Source organism: Bombyx mori, chromosome 13 (assembly GCF_030269925.1).
Source record: "Bombyx mori chromosome 13, ASM3026992v2".
Lineage (NCBI taxonomy): Eukaryota > Metazoa > Arthropoda > Insecta > Lepidoptera > Bombycidae > Bombyx > Bombyx mori.
In genome coordinates, this window is record NC_085119.1 from 14,445,130 (window position 1) to 14,468,937 (window position 23,808).

The window sequence follows — 23,808 nt, forward strand, 5'->3', positions numbered from 1 at the left end:
CTCGCGCGGCAACGCGATCAAATTTTCGAATTCCTCCGCGATAATCTTGTAGATATTCTATTAGTGCAGGAAACCTGTCTGAAGCCCTCGCGTCGCGACCCGAAAGTCGCGAATTACGTCATGGTTAGGAATGACAGACTCACCGCCTCCAAAGGCGGGACTGCCATTTACTATAGGCGGGCCCTGCACGTTGTCCCTCTCGATACTCCCTCGCTCTCACATATCGAGGCGTCAGTGTGCCGTATCTCGCTGACGGGACACCAGCCGATCGTCATCGCATCCGTTTATCTCCCCCCGGACAAGCCCCTTCTGAGCAGTGACATCGAGTCACTGTTCGGCATGGGAGACTCCGTCATCCTGGCAGGCGATTTAAATTGCCACCACACTAGGTGGAACTGCCACAGTTCAAACATAAATGGTAGGCGTCTCGACGCGTTTATAGACGACCTTACCTTTGAAGTAGTCGGTCCCCCAACTCCAACATGTTATCCGTATAACATCGCGCTCCGTCCGAGCACTATAGACCTGGCACTGCTGAGGAACGTAACTCTGCGCTTGCGTTCCATCGAAGCAATGTCAGAGCTCGACTCGGACCACCGACCTGTCGTTATGCAGCTCGGTCGCCCCCACAACCCAGTCACTGTTACGAGGACCATGGTGGATTGGAATAAGCTGGGCACGTGCCTAGCCGACACCGCTCCGCCAATCCTCCCTTACGGCCCGGATTCGAATCTATCCCCCGAGGACACCGTCGAATCCATAAACATCATTACCGATCACATATCTTCCGCGATCATTAGATCTTCTAAAGAAGTCGATGTGGAGGACAGCTTCCACCGCATCAGACTGTCCCCCGATCTTAGGAATCTCTTAAGAGTTAGGAACGCGGCAATCCGGGCCTACGATCGTCTTCCCACGCATTCAAACCGGATTCGGATGCGTCGTCTACAACGCGAAGTCCACTCCCGCTTAAGCGACGCGCGTAACGATAATTGGCATAGTTATTTAGAACAACTCGCGCCCTCCCACCAAGCATACTGGCGACTAGCTAGGACTCTCAAATCCGAAACTATAGCCACTATGCCTCCCCTCGTACGCCCTTCAGGCCAACCACCGGCATTCGATGACGATGACAAGGCTGAGCTGCTGGCCGATGCACTGCAAGAGCAGTGCACCACCAGCACTCAACACGCGGACCCCGAACACACCGAGTTAGTCGACAGGGAGGTCGAGCGCAGAGCTTCCCTGCCGCCCTCGGACGCGTTACCCCCCATTACCACCGACGAAGTTAGAGACGCGATCCACAACCTACAACCTAGGAAGGCACCCGGCTCCGACGGCATCCACAACCGCGCGCTTAAACTCTTGCCAGTCCAACTGATAGCAATGTTGGCTACAATTTTAAATGCCGCTATGACGCACTGCATCTTTCCCGCGGTGTGGAAAGAAGCGGACGTTATCGGTATACATAAGCCGGGCAAACCGACAAACGAAACTTCTAGTTACCGTCCGATTAGTCTCCTCTCGACGATAGGAAAAATTTACGAACGGCTCCTTAGGAAACGCCTCTGGAATTTTGTTACCGCGAACAAAATTCTCATAGACGAACAGTTCGGATTCCGCTCAAAACACTCGTGCGTACAACAAGTGCACCGCCTCACGGAGCACATTCTGATAGGACTAAATAGGCGTAAACAAATCCCGACCGGCGCCCTCTTCTTCGACATCGCGAAGGCGTTCGACAAAGTCTGGCACAACGGTTTAATTTATAAACTATACAACATGGGAGTGCCAGACAGACTCGTGCTCATCATACGAGACTTCTTGTCGAACCGTTCGTTTCGATATCGAGTAGAGGGAACTCGTTCTCGTCCCCGTCAACTGACCGCCGGAGTCCCGCAAGGCTCCGCGCTCTCCCCGTTATTATTTAGTTTGTATATCAATGATATACCCCGGTCTCCGGAGACCCATCTAGCGCTCTTCGCCGATGACACGGCTATCTACTACTCGTGTAGGAAGATGTCGCTGCTTCATCGGCGACTCCAGATCGCAGTAGCCACCCTGGGACAGTGGTTCCGGAAGTGGCGAATAGACATCAACCCCACGAAAAGCGCAGCGGTGCTCTTCAAAAGGGGTCGCCCTCCGAACATCACTTCGAGCATCCCACTCCGTAGTAGGCGCGCAAACACCTCCGCCGTTAGTCCCATCACTCTCTTTGGCCAGCCCATTCCGTGGGTCTCGAAGGTCAAATATCTAGGCGTCACCCTCGACAGAGGGATGACATTCCGTCCCCATATAAAAACGGTACGCGACCGCGCCGCGTTTATTCTAGGACGACTCTATCCAATGCTTTGTAGTCGAAGCAAACTGTCCCTCCGTAATAAGGTAACTCTCTACAAAACTTGTATACGCCCCGTCATGACGTATGCAAGCGTAGTGTTCGCTCACGCAGCCCGCACCCACTTGAAATCCCTTCAGGTTATTCAATCACGATTCTGCAGGATAGCCGTCGGAGCGCCTTGGTTCCTTAGGAATGTGGATCTCCACGACGACCTGGAGCTCGACTCTCTTAGTAAGTATCTACAGTCGGCATCGCTGCGCCATTTTGAGAAGGCGGCACGACATGAGAACCCTCTCATCGTAGCCGCTGGAAATTACATACCCGACCCAGTAGACCGAATGGTAAACCGTCGACGTCGCCCAAAGCACGTCATTACGGATCCTCCTGATCCATTAACGGTGCTTTTAGGCACCACAAGCACCGGTCACCGTCCTCGTCGAACCCGTCGCTTGCGACGAAGGGCTCGACGAGCGAACTAACCCATAGACACAGCCCACTGAGTTTCTCGCCGGATCTTCTCAGTGGGTCGCGTTTCCGATCCGGTGGTAGATTCAGCGAAGCACTGCTCTTGCTAGGGTCAGTGTTAGCAACTCTCCGGTTGAGCCCCGCGAGCTCACCTACTAACGTTAGGATGAAGCTGAAATAGCCTCTCAAGGCTATCAGCATAGGTAGGGAAAAAAAAAAAAAAAAAAAAAAAAAACTGCAAATTCAGTTCGAGACAGCGAGCCGACGAGTCAAGACCTCTCCGAAAGAAGAGGAGAGCGCCAACCGAAAAAGAAAAGACTCGCTCCTACGCCCTGCGCCGGTCAAGCCACGAGGACCGTGTGAACGCCATACTTGAAGCCTTCGTTATTTTCCTCGAACCAATCCCAGCACCCGTTCCGCGACAGCCACTGCGGCAATACTCGAGCCACCACGTTTCAACGAGAGTAAGAAGTCTAAAAATCACACGTGGTGGCCGAAACCTGAGCGGTGGCCGTCCGGAATATTGGTCCTTCGAGAGCCGGATTCATTTGAGGAAGATCGAAGAAAATTGAAGATTGAAGATTGAAGAAATGGTGCTCACACGGTCCGAGAAGATGAGGTCGTCACGCCTTGACCGGCCCGGCGACGAAGCTGTCTCGGGCTCAACATCGCAAGACGCACAGCAACGAGCTGTGTCGGCCGCGCCGCGTTCGGGAGTGACGCAGGGACCGCCACCGATGGCGGCAACCTCCTCCCAGTCAACCGCGCCGCGTTCGGGAGTGACGCAGGGACCGCCACCGATGGCGGCACCCTCCTCCCAAGTGGAAAAGTGTCCGGGAGTGCCGTGGGGCTCACAAGCGATGCCCCCCTCCCGCCAAATATTGCCTACGCAATACTCGCCGGCGTCGCCAACGGGACCGAACAGCGGGGTCTGTCGTCGAGTGGTCAGACCTCCCAGCACCGCGACACCGGCAACAACTTCAGGCGACGCAGCAACGGAGAGCGTCGTATCCGCGAGCCAGAACAAGAAGGAGTCAGCGCTCGCGGCCAATCAAATAGTACACGGGTCCCACATCACGGACGCCGCTGCCAAAATCTCGACGACAGAAGAAGGCTCCACACTCCGCGACGGGATGGCGCCACCAGTACGAGGATCTTCAAGAAAGTCGAGTCAACAGTCACAACGGCTGTTGCTTATGGCGCGCCTCAAGGAAGAGCATCTTCGCGCCAAGGAAGAACAAGCCCGACTCCAAGCAGAGCTCGCCGCCGCCCGCATCTCAACATTAGAAGCCGAAGCGCTCGTTGAAGAGGAGGAAGATGCGCGCACAACACTCACGGAGGACGAGAACGAGCAATCGCAGCGCATCGATACATGGCTCAGTCAGCAACGATCGATCGCGCTACAGGGAGTCGAAGAAAGAGTAATGCAGCCAACACACGGATCACCAGCCACCATCGAGCAAAAGCAACTGGAACTTCCCGCACCAATAGAACAGCTGAAGCTACCGGCCCCTGCCGCGGCACCGATTGCCGTACCTGTCGCACCGAAGAGCGACATCGCCGAACTAGCAGCTGCCATCGCGACGGCCGCCCGCCAAGCCAGGCCCGGACCATCGCATCGGTACTACGGGGAGCTTCCAGTGTACAGTGGATCGCACCAAGAATGGCTCTCCTTCAAGGTCGCCTACGCCGAATCAGCGGACAGCTTCAGCGCCGCAGAGAATACTGCGAGACTTCGGCGTACGTTGAGAGGAAGAGCAAGAGAAGCGGTCGAAAACTTGTTGCTGCATTACACCGAGCCCGCCGAGATCATGCGGACTCTAGAATCGCGCTTCGGACGTCCAGAAGCAATCGCCGCAACGGAGCTGGAACGACTGCGCGCGCTGCCACGCTGCACGGACACACCGAGGGACATCTGCGTATTCGCGAACAAGGTGAACAACGTCGTCGCCGCTCTGAGGGCCCTCGACCGCGTACATTATATGTACAACCCGGAGCTCACCAACATCACATCGGAGAAGCTGCCGTCCACTCTACGCCACCGCTGGTTCGAATTCTCAGCGACTCAACCGGCGGGAGAACCGGACCTCGTCAAGCTGTCGCGCTTCTTACAGCGCGAGGCGGACCTGTGCAGCCCATACGCACAGCCGGAGCCAGAGACGAGAGTGGAGAACACCAGCGGTTGGCGGAAGATGGTGAACACGCCTCAGAGGACGCACACCACGCAAGCGAAGGAAGAGAGGAAATGCGCAGCATGTCAGAAACCGGGGCACATCCCACAAGATTGTCCCGAATTCAAGAGAGCAGCCGTCAGCGAGCGCTGGGATACGGCGAAGCGCGAGAATTTGTGTTTCCGGTGCCTACGGTTCCGGTCCCGGGGACACGTATGCAAAAAGAAGAAGTGCGGCGTCGACAGCTGTGAACGCACGCACCACGAGCTGTTGCATAAGAAGCTAGCATGGCAGAAGCCGAAAGAAAAAGAAGAGGCGGTCACCTCGACGTGGGCCGCAAGAAGTGCGACAGCCTACCTAAAGATGGCGCCAATTACTGTTATCGGACCGGCGGGAGAAGCAGATACATGGGCCCTGCTGGACGACGGGTCGACGATCTCGCTGATTGACGAAGACTTCGCGAGACGAGTCGGCGCCAAAGGACCGATCGAACCCCTCTTCATCACTGCCATCGGAGACAACAAGATAGACGCAACACGCTCACGACGCGTCCCGCTGAAGCTATGCGGACGCACGGGGGAACCGCAAGACCTGAACCTACGGACAGTCAACGGCTTAAAATTAACACCACAGCGACTGAACATCGAAGTCCTCGCGTCGTGCCATCACCTCACCGACCTCCGGCATCACTTCAAAACGAGCTACGCCTCGCCGAAGATCCTGATCGGCCAAGACAACTGGCACCTGCTGGTGACGGAGGAGATGCGGACGGGACGACGCGATCAACCAGTGGCGTCTCGTACTCCGCTCGGGTGGGTTGTGCACGGAGCACGCCCGGAAGGCAAGAGACAGCGCGTCAACTTCGTGGGACACGCGACGACGGTCGACACGAACATGGACGAAGCCCTCAGGCACTACTTCGCGATCGAGGGACTCACCGTCGCCGCCAAGACACCGAAGAACGACCCAGACGAGCACGCGCTGAAGATCCTGCGAGAGACCACTCAACAGCAACCCGACGGCCGCTACGAGACCGCACTGCTGTGGCGTGAGGAGAGCCTGAAGATGCCCAACAATTTTGAAGCCGCACTGAATCGCCTGACGTCCGTAGAAAATAAACTGGAGAAGGATCCAAATTTGAAAGAGCGCTACAAGCGACAAATGGACGCACTGGTAGCGAAAGGATACGCCGAAGTGACTCCGTCGACGGGTACAAAGGATCGAACCCGGTACTTGCCACACTTCGACGTAACACATCCCAAGAAGCAGGAGAAGATTCGCGTCGTGCACGACGCCGATGCGAAAAATAGAGGGAAGAAGCCCAAACGACATCCTGCTCACCGACCCGGACCTGCTGCAGTCGCTGCCCGGAGCGATGATGCGCTTCAGGCAGCACGCCGTCGCCGTCTCCGCGGACATCACGGAGATGTTTATACAGATAGGCGCCCGAAGCGAGGACCGCGACGCGCTCCGGTACTTGTGGAGGGAGGACCCTTCACGAGAACCTATAGAATACCGGATGAGGTCCATCGTCTTCGGCGCGACAAGCGCACCTGCAACCACCATCGAAGTGAAGAACGGACTGCAGTACCCGGACGCCGCCAACCTCAAGCTCCACACGTAAGTGGACACCAACAAGTACGCCCACGACGCCGCATTGTACTGGCGCGTGGAGACGCCCGACGGGGAGATGAGGACCTGCCTAGCCAAAGACCGAGTCGCAACCGTGAAGCTAACATCGATACTGCGTCTCGAGCTACAAGCCGCCGTGATGAGCAGCCGCATGGCCGCGGCCGTCACGGAAGAACACAATAGAAAGCCAGACACGAGTGTTCTGGACCGACAGCGCCACCATAGAGGAGAACAGCACTGTGGAGGAATGGCGCTGGGTCCCCACAAAGGAAAACGTCGCCGACGACGCCACAAGGGAGATACCCGTCGGCTTTGAAAGAAACCACCGCTGGTTCATAGGCCCGGAATACCTAAGACGGCATCCGGATGATTGGCCCGTACAACGGACTGCAAGAAGGGCAGAAGAGACGGGTGAAGAGAAGTGCGCAACGCTCGCCGTGAGCAGAGAGAGCCTCGGCGAAGCGATCCCGGACCCAAGACGCTTCTCCAAGTGGGAGAAGTACCTGCGTGCAACGGGGCGAATACTGCAATTCGTCGACCTATGCCGCAGAAGTCGCGAGCGCACTCATTACAAGAGGACCAGACGGAACCCGCGTTCGGACCCGACGTGGGAGAAGAATAGAAAGAAGACGACTTCGAAGACCCCGCTGAACACACCGCGGACGCCAGAGCAAGCAGTCATTCAATGGAAGACTTTAGACGCCGACACGCTTCGACGCGCCGAGACGCTCATTTGGCAACAGAGCCAGCGGGCAGCCTTCGAGGAAGAAATTTTGACGCTCCAGCGAGGGAAACAAATATCCCCAGCGAGCCGACTGCGAAACTTGTCCGTAACTTACGCGGACGGGATACTGAAAATAAACGGACGCATCGGCAACATTGAGGGAGCTGACGTCATCACCTCGCCTCTCGTGCTAGACGGATCCCGACGCGAAACGAGACTGATGATAGACTTCATCCATAGAAAGATGCACCACGCCGGAACCGAAGCTACGATCGCCGAGTGCCGACAGTCGTACTGGGTCTTACGCCTACGCCCAGTGACACGGAGCGTGATCCACAACTGTCTTCCGTGTCGTATCCGCAAGGACACACCACCGCGTCCAGCCACGGGCGATCACCCACCGAGCAGACTGGCACACCATCGGCGACCATTCACATACGTGGGCCTCGATTACTTCGGGCCCTATCAAGTTACCACCGGCAGAAGCACCCAGAAGCACTACGTGGCCATCTTCACATGTCTCACTACGCGTGCGGTGCATTTAGAACCGGCAGCGAGCCTCAGCACGGACTCAGCGGTGATGGCCCTCCGGCGCATGATCGCGCGCCGGGGAGCCCCGACGGAGATATGGAGCGACAACGGCACCAATTTACGGGGTGCCGACAAGGAGCTGCGCCAAGCTTTGGACAAGGCGACCGAGCACGAAGCGAGCTTAAGACTTATCCAGTGGCGCTTCATCCCACCGGGCGCGCCTTTCATGGGCGGCGCCTGGGAAAGAATGGTACGGGCAGTAAAGACCGCGCTCTCGGCCACGGAGCAGCCGAGGCACCCGACGCCCGAAATATTTCACACTCTGCTAGCGGAGGCAGAGTTCACAGTGAACAGCCGACCTCTCACCCATGTATCGGTGAGCGCCGACGATCCCGACCCTCTAACACCGAACCACTTCCTGCTGGGAGGCCCGGCGCGAGTCCCCGTGCCGGGCAAATTTGACGACGCCGACCTCATAGGGCGCGCACACTGGCGCGCAGCTCAACGTCTGGCAGATGTGTTCTGGAGTCGCTGGCTCCGGGAGTACCTGCCCGACCTGCAGAACCGGCGGGAGCCCCACAGCCGCGGGCCCGCCCTGAAGATAGGCGACGTCGTGATAATAGCAGACGGAACGCTCCCACGGAACACCTGGCCACGAGGGATCATCCAGGAGGTTTACCCGGGGGCCGACGGCATCACTCGAGTGGTCGACGTGCGCACCGCCGGCGGTATCCTGCGACGCCCGGCAAAGAAGATTATCGTGTTGCCCACGATGACCGCCGCTCACCAGGGAGGATGCAGCGACGTGAACGACGCTGCACGGCGGGAGGATGTTCGCGACGGACATGAATAAATATAAGATTAGAATAGATATTGTTCGCGACGGACATAGATAGTGTTAAAAATAGTTATAGAAAATGTCCGTAATAAATAGTTGTGTTAGAAAATAGTTAAAATAGAGAATAAATAGTTATAAATGTCCGTAAATAGATAATATGTTAAAAATAGGTTAACATAAATAGAGAACAGAAATAAGTAATTTGTAAATATTTGTTTGTAAATAAAGATTGGTCCTCGTGGTCTTTAATTTGGCGTGGGAACGCAGGAGCGAGTCACTATACGGGCGACTAATAGAGCGACTAGGCAAACAATAGGCGAGCGAGGCGGCCGAGAGAACAATAGACGCCCACCGTGCTCGGACTCATAATAGCGCTGGCCGAGTGCGCGTGGGCGACCATAAATAAGGGGCCTACCTCGCTGCAAATTCAGTTCGAGACAGCGAGCCGACGAGTCAAGACCTCTCCGAAAGAAGAGGAGAGCGCCAACCGAAAAAGAAAAGACTCGCTCCTACGCCCTGCGCCGGTCAAGCCACGAGGACCGTGTGAACGCCATACTTGAAGCCTTCGTTATTTTCCTCGAACCAATCCCAGCACCCGTTCCGCGACAGCCACTGCGGCAATACTCGAGCCACCACGTTTCAACGAGAGTAAGAAGTCTAAAAATCACACGTGGTGGCCGAAACCTGAGCGGTGGCCGTCCGGAATAGAAGCCATGGAACAACTAGACGATAAGCATTACGTCCTTATTTTCCCCGAGACCACGAAGATCGAACTTCATTGTCAACGCCTGGAGTACAGTACGCTTCAAGGAAGTTATCTCGTTACCATTCCGCAAAATTGTAAGCTGCGAACCGGACGACTGACACTAGCAAACAATAATGATCAGATCAACGGACAGCCTCTGAAAATAACTGAAATCCCGAAGGATGCAAAAATCACAGGACCTATTAGACCTCATATCAAGCTCACCTCCTTGAACCTGGAGAAAATACACCAAATCCAAGATGATATAATCCAACAACATCCTGTGGACCTAGAACAAAGTGACGTCACGAACCAAGCACTCTTTCATACGACAATACCTTTTTACGGAGCACTCTGCGGCGCGATTATCCTAGCTGTTGTAATCGCTGTTCATCGGCACAAGTCTTGCAACATAAACCTGGAAAAGAAGCCACGCGAAGAAACCTCAAAATTTCACCCGTACGAGAGTCCAGAAGAACCCCAGAAGAAGGACCGAATTCCGGCAACATTTGCCCTCAAGATTATCAAATAGTTGCCGAGCTAAGGGGGGAGGTGTTACGTACCCTAGTTACGTGCATTTTGCTAATTCGCGATTTCGCAATTAGCAACCAGTGGCGTACGTGACTACAAATCGTCGACGCAGCAACCTCATTCCATGTTCATGGAAAAATACGCGACTGGCGTCAAGTGCTGACACTGCAGCGTCGCTATGCCGCCCGGGCCGGGGCCCGCTGGCGCCACTTCGGTACTGACATCGTCCAAGTCCACTCAATAGCATCTTAGTTTAATTAATTGTTATAATTATAATTCTTTAATAAATAAGTTCATAGAATTTTGGTTTTTTTTAAACGCTACGGCTGTAGTCTACATAATTTGCAAGTAAACATTTTCGGTAATAAATAGACATACAAGATTCTAGATAATAATCATTCATCATTATCCTGCCCTTCTCCCAGTCACCTGGGGTCGGCGCAACATCTTTTCTCCTTCCATACTCTTCTATCATATACCATTTCTTCGCTCACTCCCCTCCTACCCATATCGTCTTTCACGCAATTCATCCATTTCTTCTTAGGTCTACCTCTTCCTCTATATTCTAGATATAAAAAACAGAATATTAAATAGTATTTTCGAAATAGACCCCACTGCACTGTACATTGAACGATACGAATTATGCTGCATATATACATACATATATGAAGATACAGTTATCTTCTCATTGACAGCAGCGAATTTTTGAATCGAAAATATACTTGACGAATTTCTAATTTCATATCAAAACTTGACAGGATCTGGTACAACTGATCTCTGAAAACATATATTTGGTATGACCGCAATGGCAAGCAGTGTAAATACAATTACGAGTAGAATAATGACATTATTATTAAAAGAGATCGCAGGTCGATACAAATATGTAAAAGGAATTGGGATTTAATATTAAGTAAGTAGTTTCTTTTTAGTTAGCTTTATACTTTGCGTAATTACTGGTGGTGGGACCTCTTGTGAGTCCGTGCGGGTAGGTACAACCACTCTGCTTATTTCTGCCGTGAAGCAGTAATGCGTTTCGGTTTGAAGGGTAGGGCAGCCGTTGTAACTATACTTGAGACTTAAGACCTTATATCTCGAGGTGGGTGGCGCATTTACATTGTAGATGCCTATGGGCTCCAGTAACCATTTAACACCGGGTGGGCTGTGAGCTCGTCCACCCATCTAAGCAATAAAAAAAATTGTTTTAAATATCTGAAGACATGTCAGTGCGCACTCAGCTTCGAACTTGCTGCCTTCTAAATAAGTTTCACACACGATATAGCTTTGACCACGAACCCCATTTACTGTCATTACTTCGTTAGCTTACAAAAATACTATCGATACACGTTTCGTTTGAGTCACGTAAAGCTCAAAGTCATAGACCAAATGAAACTTTAACTCGGGATCAAGTGGCGAAGACTTTCTGTGAGGTACTTAAGTCGGGACTTCGACTGAATCGGTAATAGCTTCGTGACGAAACTCGAGATATTCGCGGTATAAATAAATAATAATTAAAGAGTACCTAATAACTAGACAAACAAAATATAATTTCTTCTTTAGTAACATACTAGATATGTTTCGCATTTAATATGTTAATATGATCTAATGATCATTGCGTTTTTTCGATAAAAAGTGGCTTGTGTCACCCTCTGGTCCATTAAGAGTGGTAGTTTGATTTGTAGATCCGTTGGAATGTAAAATTAATCAACAGCAAATACACTAGTATTTATTATAGCAGATATATCCAGCACTGACCCGGTAATGTTATTTTCCATTTTGTGTATTGAACGCAGGTTATAAACTATCTTTCTGCGAAATTACATTTAGACCTCTGGGTCTGCGGAGGGACTTCGGTTCCCTCTGTATTTTGTAGCGTATGTTCCACGGGGAGTGCTCTGAGGAATTGTTCGAGACGATACCGGCATCTCGTTTTTACCATCGCACCGCCCGCCACCGGAGTAGAGTTCATCCGTACTACCTGGAGCCACTGCGGTCATTCACAGTGCGTTTCCAGAGATCTTTTTTGCCACGTACCATCCGGCTATGGAATGAGCTCCCCTCCACGGTGTTTCCCGAGCGCTATGACATGTCCTTCTTCAAACGAGGCTTGTGGAGAGTATTAAGCGGTAGGCGGCGGCTTGGCTCTGCCCCTGGCATTGCTGAAGTCCATGGGCAACGGTAACCACTCACCGTCAGGTGGGCCGTATGCTCGTCTGCCTACAAGGGCAATAAAAAAAAAGACTCGATCACTGATTCTTGTTGAGTACAGTTAAAAACATAAAAAAAAAACTTACGGTGATCTCTACAACCATAGTAGAGATGATGTGATTCTACATAAAACACGTTAGACACAAATAAATAATATTTAAAAAAAACTAAAAAACACGCTTTAATAATTCAATAATATATTATAAAGCACCCCACGCTTTTTTAAAATAAAATATTTATTTTTTTACACTATTTTCAATGTAAATTTATTAAAATTTAATTTCTATTTTTTAGTTTAAAAATTATATAAAGCGTGTTTTTTAGTTTTTTTAAACTATTATTTATTTTTCATTTTTTAGTTAAATTTTCTATAAAAGCGTATTTTTAAAACTACATGTTAAGTACTTTAACATCAATTCCTGCCTTATCGATTATAGATAAAAATTATATAAATTGGCAAAAATCTTATTTTGCAAATTGAATAATGGAATAATCTTATCAAATTAGTGTATTGTCCTCGATCCTCGACAAATCTACAAAGTTTGAATGAAATCTGGCCGTTTAAAGTGGGTCAAAATCGCGTCTAAAGGAGTCAGTTACAAACATACAAAAATACATACAAGTGAAGCTAATATAAAGCGTGTAAAAAGAGGGCTTCATTATAATATCGACGACACTATTTGCCTTTTTACAATGCTATTTAAATAAACACAAGCAGATATTGATAAATGTTATCGTAAGCGAAGCGGGTCGCATCATTTCGCACAAAAGAGACATAAGCCACTTAACATAAATTAATTTATTCAAAATTTATTATCCATGCGGGTCTGTTCAGTCAAAAGCCCATAGGCATCCCACGGGATGTGCCCAACTCAGTATTAGCTTTGTTATTTAATGTTAATGTTAATAATAATTTTAATTCTGAATATATTAGAGCATGTAAAACAGCGTGATTTTTTCAAATTTAAGATTCGTAGTAATGGGTGAGGTAAACACACATACATATCGAGGCTTGAAGGGCAAACGTGACTAAGCGACAATGCGTGAACTTTACAGTAGACTAATTTAAAGTTGAAATACCTGAAAACAAAAATATTTTAACGAATCTAGCTGTAGGATTGAAATGATTTTAATAGACCTAGAAATATATATATATTTGCGCATCGAATATGGTTATTTCCCTATCATTTATATATAAAGCAGTCATTGTCGCTTAGTCACGTTTGCCTTTCAAGCGTCGATATGTATGCATATGTATGAATATATACCTCAACCGGAGTTGCTAAGCGGGGTTACAAACGTTAAAAAAAAGATGAACTTCAAAATATTATTGCAATTTCACGTACATACTTTTCCGTGATAGATAGTTCAACGAATCGTCCATAAAAAAGCTCTGAGCCTAAGTTATTATGTCTGCTTAATTTGGCTATATCAATTACGCGAAATATCAATGCTTTTAATTCTGTCTAACTGTGTTTAGTCTAGATGTAACTTAATTGAAGCTCTGTGAAGTTTTAATATATAATGGGTGTCTCAGAATGTTTTAGGTTTTTTTTTTTTTTTTTTTAAATGGTAAAAAAAAAACAACAATATTTATTAAAACTCATTTTATTTATTGTGAAAATAAAGAGCAGTTCTTGAAGCTTATTTATGAAAAACAACCATTTGCAAATGCGCACCATTCACTTGTTCACACACATTTAACCTGGAGCTAACATTTTCAATTACTCGCTGGAACATCGCTCTTGAAATAAGAGTTGATTGCTTCCGTGATTCTTTGCTCCAAAACATTCAGGTTGGGTGGCAATGGATTGTAAACTTTACTTTTTAAGTAACCCCATAGGAAAAAATCAGCAGGCGTTGACTCAGGGCTCCTCGGTGGCCAGTTGATGTCTCCTCGGCGATTATCACTTTTCCAGGGAATAAATCTTGAAGAGCAACTAATGAGTCATTTGTAACATGAGAAATGGCTCCATCTTGCTGGAAAAAGGTGCTGTAACCATACTGGTTTTGCATTTCTGTAGCCAAAAAAGTCCAGATCATATGACAGTATCGAGTAGTCAATTCAAAAACGAAAAACTTCTGAAACACCCTAATTTGGAAATTCGATTATTTGAATGAAAAAATGTCACTAATCAACCTTCTTTATTAAACATCCAAATTAAGTGAAATATAATATGAAAATTTAAAACCTTAATTACCTTAAAAACAGACAAACTAATAAATTTTTTGATAAATTTTAATTAAGTTACTACATCACTTATACGTTGAATTCGAGGCGAATATCTAAACTAGTATCGCGCACAATACCCATTTATTATACATTCTAAGTGAAACAACGTTAATTGAATTAAAACCCTGGTCCCGTGTCGTATTTGTACCTGTAATAAAATTAACATTTAATATTGATTCAATAATAATTTATCTCGAATATTCAGTTAAATTGGAACAGTTGTTTTATTCAAGATTAGGTATTTTGTGTAGATGTGTTACTCTAAATTGTAGTAACAATACCAAGAACGTATTAACATACCGCTGGAGCTTCTTTTAAATAAATGTCGCTGAAGAAACACGTGATATAGTGTCCAAACATCGTGGAGAAGAATTCTTTTCTAAAACTCGCATCCTTATTCTTCTACATTATTTTTATTGCTCTAAATAGCTAAATTACTTACATTCCCTTGTTATAAAAGCCTAAAGACATAACAATCTGAATGATGCCATCGATTTGGAATATTTTAAGTCAAGTGCTTATTATGTTATCAGTGACCGACCCTTAAGCTGGAGAGCATAACTCTTTCACCGCAGAAATAGTAAGTTTGGTAGTAATTACTGGTAGTAGGACCTCATATGAGTCCGCACGGGTAGGTACCACCACCTCGCCTATTTTTGCCGTGAAGCAGTAATTCGTTTCGGCTTGAAGGGTGGGGCAGCCGTTGTAACTATACTGAGACCTTAGAACTTATATCTCAAGGTGGGTGGCACATTTGCGTTGTAAATGTCTATGTGTTCCAGTAACCACTCCACACCAGGCTGTGAGCTAGTCCAACCATCTAAGAAAAAAAAACTTATTCTTGCCTGCTTACAATACGCTCTATCGCGTTAAGCCGTGAAATTATTTGAAAATAGTACTTTGATTTTGTATTTATGATGTGGTACGAGCTCAGTGTCAAATCTAAAGCAACATCTTGAAACTTTTACTACGAGATTAGAGCCATGTTTGCTCCAACTTTAATCGTTTTTGCGACAGACGAATTTGCCGTTTCGGCTTCTTGACTCATTCCCCTTAGATCTCTTAGGATTTTCTTACCGATATCTTTATATAGGGCCAAGTCCAATGACCTGAATGTAGGTGGAAGGGAAAATGAAAGCGTATAATATTTTTCATTTACTTTTCGGTTTCTCGAGTACCTACACTTATCCTTCTTGTTATCTATTATGTACTTGTCGTGGATAACGACTTTAGTAATATTAAGACATTGTTTTGATTGTTATTTTAAATGCTAAAATGTTGTTTTGATATTTAATCACAAACATGTAAGGTAGACGCCGTAACGCCAGAGTCTAAAATGGCGGTACGTGGACAGAGTCGTCTCATTCCGTGTCAGACATTCAGTCCGTCTCAGTCCGTCTCAGTCAGTCAGTCTGTCAGTCTGTCAGTCTGTCAGTCTGTCAGTCTGTCAGTCTGTCAGTCTGTCAGTCTGTCAGTCTGTCAGTCTGTCAGTCTGTCAGTCTGTCAGTCTGTCAGTCTGTCAGTCTGTCAGTCTGTCAGTCTGTCAGTCTGTCAGTCTGTCAGTCGGTCAGTCAGTCAGTTGAAACGAAACTGTCGGTTTACCCTGTCATTGTGAAAATTATTTGTTGAGAGTTTCAATATTTATTATTCAAAAGGTTTTATTAACTTTTATTGCAATTATTGCACTAACCTGAGTTCCACCGAATACCGATGATGAAGGAAACCGCCGCCCAGCCATCACTGGCGCGCCGTCATACTTGTTTTTAGATTCATCAAGTTTCTAAAATACAAGTAAAGCTTGTAAAATTGTTAATGGAAAAGCATTTTTATATTAACCGTCCGTCAAATAATTAAGTGGGTCAGAAGGTATTATCATCAGATTACGATACATTATCTATTGATTTCCTTATCTTATATTTCAACTTGACTTTGGCTTAGTGCTTTAAGTAGGGCGCTAGCGTTCAGCTTGCGGTGTCCGTGGATTTCGGCAACGTTGGCTTATCAATAGCGTTATCAATAGGGTTTAGAACGGATAAAGCTAAAAAGCGTTTTTAAATCAAATTCAAATTATAATAGAATGATCCAAATAACAGAATGCCAATGTTTAACAAAAATAATAAAGTATTGAGGCAGCCTTGAATCACAAACTGTATATCGGCATTTGCGTTGTGATGTCTATGGGATATATCTATAGTCTATACTATACCCACTGGTATTGAGCTCATTCGCCAGTCTGTGCAATAATAAAAATGTACATTGTAAATAGTAGATGCTAAGAAACATTGACTGACTACTGTTACCAGGCTTCATGGTGATTTCAAAATTGGAAGGGAATGGATATAGAATTGAAATATTGCGCTAAAACTTCATATGGTTCCATGCAAGTCAAGTTATTAAAAATCGTGGAAAACAGATGCTTTATAAATTCTTGTTACAATTTGATTTTGGTACAAACCAAACGAATACACAACACGATTCAGATTAAGCGGCTATCGAAACATTGTTCTTTCAACTATAACTTGTGTCATTCATTCTCTTTCTTATTTCAGAACTTTATATTTATTCAGAAGTTTATATTGCCGGCCGTTACAGATTTGTTATTATTATTGTGTTTATTTCCTCGTGTTTGAACGAGCACTGAGCCACTGAGGCTTGCTAATTTCTTTTTATTGTGACACATAAAATTTTATTTCAGAAACGGCTAGTCTTAAATTAACTGTTCTACATTTATTACGATGTTGTTTGGCTAGGGGTGGTGAGAACCAATAAATTTGTCTAGACTTACTCACTAATTGTTATTTACTATGTAAATCTAGGTTGGCGTTTCTCAAAATTTTGCGTTGTTTTTTTAATGACTTTATCAGGTTTAGAATATAAAGGCCAAATCGTAGTCGATATGTTGCTGATTGGTTGGCAAAGCTCATAAATAGCGTAACGAAAATCTCCTAGAACACAATCAAACTAAGAGAACGAAAATTAGATTACGGGTTTTCAATAGCTCATATTTCCAACGGTAAAAAAAATTGTTGAAGATGTTATATGGTATTAGTGGTTATTATTACACAAAATGTTGGTACCCACCCGTGCACGCTTACTATTTACCCTACACAAATTCAAATCTTAAAGGGTAAACCAGATATTGTGGTGGTCCTGATAGAGCCGAGAGCACTGACAAAGCACTGCCTATTTACTAGAGGTTATATTGAAAACAAAAGTTTGAATATTATAGACTATATATACATGATCACCATCAAATATTTCTTTCATTATTATTGTTTATCTGAGGTCTACCTATGTTACAATACCATTAGGTATTGTGTATTTTTCTTATAATGTTTCATAGTGTCTGTATAATTTTTTGCACACTTCTACGCTTCTGTAATCTATAAAATAAGTTATATTTATTTGTCTGTGTGTTGAATTGAAACAGATACAGAAGCCGTTTTAGAGAATGATTTCTTAAATGATCGTTCCAAATACATCGGCTTCAAATAAGAATTCTCTTTTGTGTTTTTTGTGTTTTCTGTCTTTTGTGTTTTGTTTTGTGTTTCTTACTGGTGGTAGGACCTCTTGTGTGTCCGCACGGGTAGGTACCACCACCCCATCTATTTCTGCCATGAAGCAGTAATGCGTTTCGGTAGGAAGGGTGGGGCAGCCGTTGTAACTATACTGAGACCTTAGAACTTATATCTAAAGGTGGGTGGCGCAGATACGTCGTAGATGTCTATGAGCTCCAGTAATCACTTAACACCAGGTGGGCTGTGAGCTCGTCCACCTATCTAAGCAATAAATAAATAAATAAAAGTTAGTGTTCGTGAAAAAACATTGAACACCAAACCGCGCGTTATTTTAAGTGAAACCAGTGCTGTCAACGAAACAAATTGATCATCAACAACTCTGAGAAGCAAAATTTAATTTAATTTACAATATAATTAGTAAAGCTGTTAGCTAAAATAGTAATTAGCGGACAGAAGTGTCTAGTCAAGACAGCGGGCACTTTAAACTAATTTATTAACATCTTAATTGGTTAGCGAGTAACGTCAGTGCGAATTTGGCGTTCAGGGTCAAAAGACTCGGCGGAGGGTAAGACTAAGCCAAATATTTTATTAGGGGCGACAGTTAATATGGGGGGGACGGGAAAAGTTGATATATTAATTAACTGGTGAATAAGTTCGTCAGGGTAAAGAGTCACTTTGTTTCACGCAAGCGCAGAACGAGCCTTCCAGTTACGCCTTTACGTAGTGAGAGAGCTGCGTTCGTTCGACGCACACGTTGTTAAGCCTAGCTCCGGAAGCACAACTACGTCCTATATAAAATCAGGAAGTATGTAACTAGGGGACTTTGAAAACTTTCGGGTATCAACTAAGAGAGCTGAGAGTTCGCGAATGTTTTCATGAATGTTTCCGACTGTTTACACGTTTTTGTGTCTTGAACCGGTTTTCTAAATTGATAGTTTGTGTTTTTTTTTTTTTTGCTTGTGCTAGTGTACGATGTTGTGGAATAACGAGGCATGTTCACGTGGATTTACGGTGAGTTGATAATCTTTTTTCAGAAGCGTATCTTCTACTTAGTCCTTCGGTTTCTGTTCGTTTTCTGTTATTTATGTTTGAGTTTCATTGTGAGCTTTAAAAAGGCATTTATCGATATTTTCAAACGATAATTTATCGAGAAAGCTATTTTTATCAATATTGGATTTTAAACCAGACATTTTCTTGATTAACGAGCCAAGAGTATATAGAGTCGTATTGAACTAAGTTTCTGTCAGTATTAAGTTGTCGTTTTGAATTATATTTTGTTTTATTAATGATTTTTCTAGTGAAAAGCTGGTGTAAAATTGCAGTTAATATTATCGACAACGAAGTACAATTCAACGATAATAAATTCGGTTTGTTATTTGTTATTTATTATTAAACTATGATTATATATTAAAAAGAGTATTAATAAAAATAAATTTCTGATTTTTTCGATTTAATAAAAAAATGGAATCAATCCTTCAGTTTGAATGACAAAATTAAATATAAATCCAAATTATATATGTTTATTACACTAGCGTAAAACTTGAAACGATATAAAAAGTTAACTGGAATGTTTATTATAAATCACACGTAGAACTGTAACATGAATATTTTACTCATAGTAGATATGATATGCCCACATGGATGGGTTCTCTATACTATTTCTGCTGCAGTCTAAAGCTGTTATGCTTTCTAGCCTTTTATTTTTATTGCTTAGATGGGTGGACGAGCTCACAGCCCACCTGGTGTTAAGTGGTTACTGGAGCCCATAGATATCTACAATGTAAATGCGCCACCCACCTTGAGATATAAGTTCTAAGATCTCAAGTATAGTTACAACGGCTGCCCTTCAAACCGAAACGCATTATTGCTTCACAGCAAAAATAGGCAGGGTGGTGGTACCTACCCGTGCGAATTTACAAGAAGTCCTACCACCAGTAAAAAAGCCTCAATGGTGGGAAGGTCGTTATATAGTCTGAATTCGAACTCAACTATCAAGATGGGTGGTGGTTTCTGTTTTAACGTTTATGGGATCAACAACTAAAACTATGTACTTGTATGATTTAATCTCATGTTTTCATATATTATGTATTATTTCCCAAGTTTACAGTTTTCGTGGTCGATTAAGGTATTCGTCGAGATTTGAATTTTGTACTAACTGCCGTGTTTTTTTTATAGAACGGAATTAAAACCTAATTTTTTTTGGATAAATGAACCTTAAATATTACATTACATGTATATTTCGATGGTTTATATTATATTATTATTTCAGAAATTCTAATTCTAAGCACTTAATTCAATAAAAACTTGTCAAGATTAAAACAGGCACGGAAACCGATAAATTATCTACATAAACAATGTACTCAGGAAGCTTTTACACAAATTTGTTTGTAATCCTGACATTTGAAAGCCCATAAGGGACTGTAATGTCGTTCTGACAAACTCAAATAAACTTAGTTCCAGCTACTTAATAATTTATTCACGCTTTTGTAATTCAAGTTTCGTAAGACATTTTAATAATTGATTGATTTTTCTGTTAAGTGGGAATGCCGTCTTAAGGGTCTTTACCCTGCGATTAGGTGATGGGGTAGGCATATTGGGAACACGCCCGATTAAGAACTAGAAGAATGCCGTAAAGCAGCCATGCGTTCCAAATAGAAGGGCAGTATTTTTGAAAAAGCGGTCCACAAATAATGAAGAGAAGTCTGTGATTAAACATAAAAAGGAACCTTCCTTTTTTTAAGTCGGTTAAATATATCATGTTGCTGATCCAACAATTTATCGTTGTTACTCTTATCTACTCTATTTTGAAATATTACTGGACACATTTCAACTGTGGCAGACTATACTATCTCTATACCACACTATATTTATCTATATCTTCGGTTTCCGCGAGTGGTACTTTTAAAACTACTTTTACGGCATAATTTCGCATTTATTGTTTTCATTTTGTTTTTTAGTATTCAGTTTCATTACTATAGTGTCTATTTCTGGCGCGAAGCAATCATGCTTTCCGGTTGGAAGGGTGCGACAGCTGTTATGAAATACAATAGATTTTAACTTGATGTCTCGGGTTTCTTTGGGAATTCACGTTGTGATATCTGTGTGCTCTGGTAAAATTTTATCGTTTTTTAACGTTGATAGTTTTCTTTTTATTAAAGCGTTACGATAATGAACAGAGTTTTAGAATTATTAATATGTTTAAAGAGCGTGTGAACGAACTTTTTTTCTTTTCTAATTGGTCCTTCGAGCCGGATCCTGAGTATCTGTAAGCATAGAGTCGATTACGTACACTGAACAGTGCCTTTTGTCGTGGCTCCGTGTCTTGCTGAAAACCAACACTGGTTATTTATGCGTAGACAGCATCAACTTGAGTCAAAATCGGCTTACGCTAAAGAATGAATTCACATTTTCTTTACGCTTTTAATAAATTATTCATTTATTTTGTAAATATGTCACACATGAGCTTTTCTATTATATAAATGATGCGTATTCATTCGTTTTTTTATCAAAAGTCAATCAAAGAAAAAAATCTGTGAAGTTCCAGACGTATGATCACGAAGGTTGATACAAAATTTAATTTCGTGACTTGAAAAGTATGAAAGTTAGTTATAATAATATGTACTATACTGATACATGAGTTTTTTTGCATACCCGGTATTTGGTGTACGTATACTAATCTAAATTATATGCTTTAAGTAAAAATCTGATGGAAAAAGTTATTGTTCGGTCGCTCCGTACAATATACATAAGTCTGCTGTGACGTAAGCGACCTTCCGATCCTCATGAAGAGTGATTTTTTCACTACCGTTTATCGTAAAATGAATGCAGTAAATATTTAGTAAACGCGAATAAAACTGTTACATGAAACATATTATGTTTTTATACCGTGAATACGACCGGCCCGGACAATTTGTATAAATGCTAGGTTGCGTGATCTAGGTACATTATTAAAGTGGCACTTACGCACTCTTCACATTCAGTCCGCAGTAAACGTTCGGGCCATACGTAAAAGCTATGTTGGATTAGAACTTTTACAAGCGTTCAGTAGCATTAATAAAAAGCTTAACAGCTGACTTCAAATATTCATGACTGTATAACTCTCAAATGGTTAAGAGGAATCAGCGAAAAACTCAGTTTGTTCTTTGCTAAATAAATATCCCACGTTAACGGTAGACAGTAGGTTGGCTCTGCCCCTGGCATTGCTGATGTCCATGGGCGACGGTAGCCACTCACCATTAGGCGGGCCGTATGCTCAACTGACTACGAAATATTTTAAAGATATGCATACGACATGCGTTCTCTTCTATCACCACCTCAAGTACAACTAATGCTTAAAATCGACTGCTCAAAATTTAATTTGAAGCAAATAACTTTCATTAGATCTTCAGATCTGACAATGATTATTGTCGGTGGCGCAGATGATTATCTATATCTACAACCGCCTCTTGAAATAGTAATTACCAGATGGACTATAGCAATTCAATATACAAATAAACTTTGATGCTTAAGTTCTACGTGATAAAGTTCAGTATTATATTTGAATTAAGTAATTAATTAATCCGAGGTATCATCATCGCACACGGATATCTAGGCGCGTACTTGGGTTCCTTGTACTCTGGGAATCAAAAACAATTCCTCATTCAAATATACTATGTTAAATACTTATACTATGTAATGTAATGTTTAACAATATTATACTATAATTGACTCAATGATACAATAGTTTGTACCCCTGAGCGTCGCGCCGAGCACCGTGGGTTCGATTCCCACATTGGGCAAACATTCGTGTGAATATTTTCGTTTGCTCTTTGTTTGTGTGTTTATTGTCTATATTTGTATATATGTATTTAAACGTATATAAATATCTATGTCAATCTTCGGTACCCATCACACATGTAAAAAAGCTTTCCTCCTCAATGGCCTTCAGCTTGGATTTTATGTTATATCCTAGCATGTTTTTTTTTATTGCCTTTGTAGGCAGACGAGCATACGGCTCACCTGATGGTGAGTGGTTACCGTCGCCCATGGACTTCAGCAATGCCAGGGGCAGAGCCAAGCCACTGCCTACTGTGCTAGAATTATTATACACCTATATGTGCCAGAATTATTATACACACCAAATCCTAAATTATAGATATAAACTGAAACTTGTGGTAACTGTCCGTAATGTCAGCAATAGTGGTCGTTAGTCAACATTGCGATCAAAAATCCAAATTAATTTGTATTTAGAATGCACTTGTATGTGCTGACAAGTTAAACAAGTCCTGGTCATTAATCTGTTAATCTAAGTGAGCGGGCTTGTTGATTTAGCTCTAGAGTAATATCAGGTGTAGGATAACTCTAGTGTTTATTCAAATTAAGCCATGTCTTCGTGAGTGTGACAAATGATTTTAGCGATGCAATGTATTCTGATTCTGTTCAATACCCAAAATTGAATTGACCTCATTAATTATTATGAAATATTTTGCCGGCGTCTGTGAGGTTTGAATAGCGGTAAGAGGACTTTAATTCATAGTGATTATGGTTTGTTTTCGTGTGGTATCTATGGGCTGCAGTAACGGCTTAATTATGAATTTAAAGTTATAAATCTTCTTCATATTTATTTTCAATTATATATCTGAAAGAAAAGAAAAAAACAGATAGGCGTATTTTTTTTTTAAAAAAGCTACAGCATTTTCATACTAGATTTTAAACAGAGCATTCTGGAATAATCTTGAAAAAATACGTCGTGATTACCGAGTACTATTGTATTAGATTCTCCTTTGCTTGTGTGCTACTTAGAGTCGCAATCTAGAGGCATGGATATTTGTAGCACACTAGAACCAATTTGAATTTGAAATGTTTTAGTTGGAATCTAGAATAAACGAGCCTATG

At 43.9% G+C, this 23,808-nt stretch overlaps 1 protein-coding gene across 8 annotated transcripts in view; it reads left to right on the forward strand.

The window, feature by feature from the left end:
- LOC101738258 (hemicentin-1) overlaps nt 1-23,808 on the forward strand; it is a 304,965-nt gene that overhangs the window by 116,950 nt on the left and 164,207 nt on the right. Inside the window, exon 1 of one of the 8 annotated variants that reach the window (XM_038015174.2) lies at nt 18,657-18,945. The exons of the other annotated variants lie outside the window; for them this stretch is intronic. The gene's annotated coding sequence lies outside the window, so the exon portion shown is untranslated. Of the gene's footprint in view, nt 1-18,656; nt 18,946-23,808 lie in introns of those variants that run through there. 8 annotated transcript variants of the gene reach the window in all.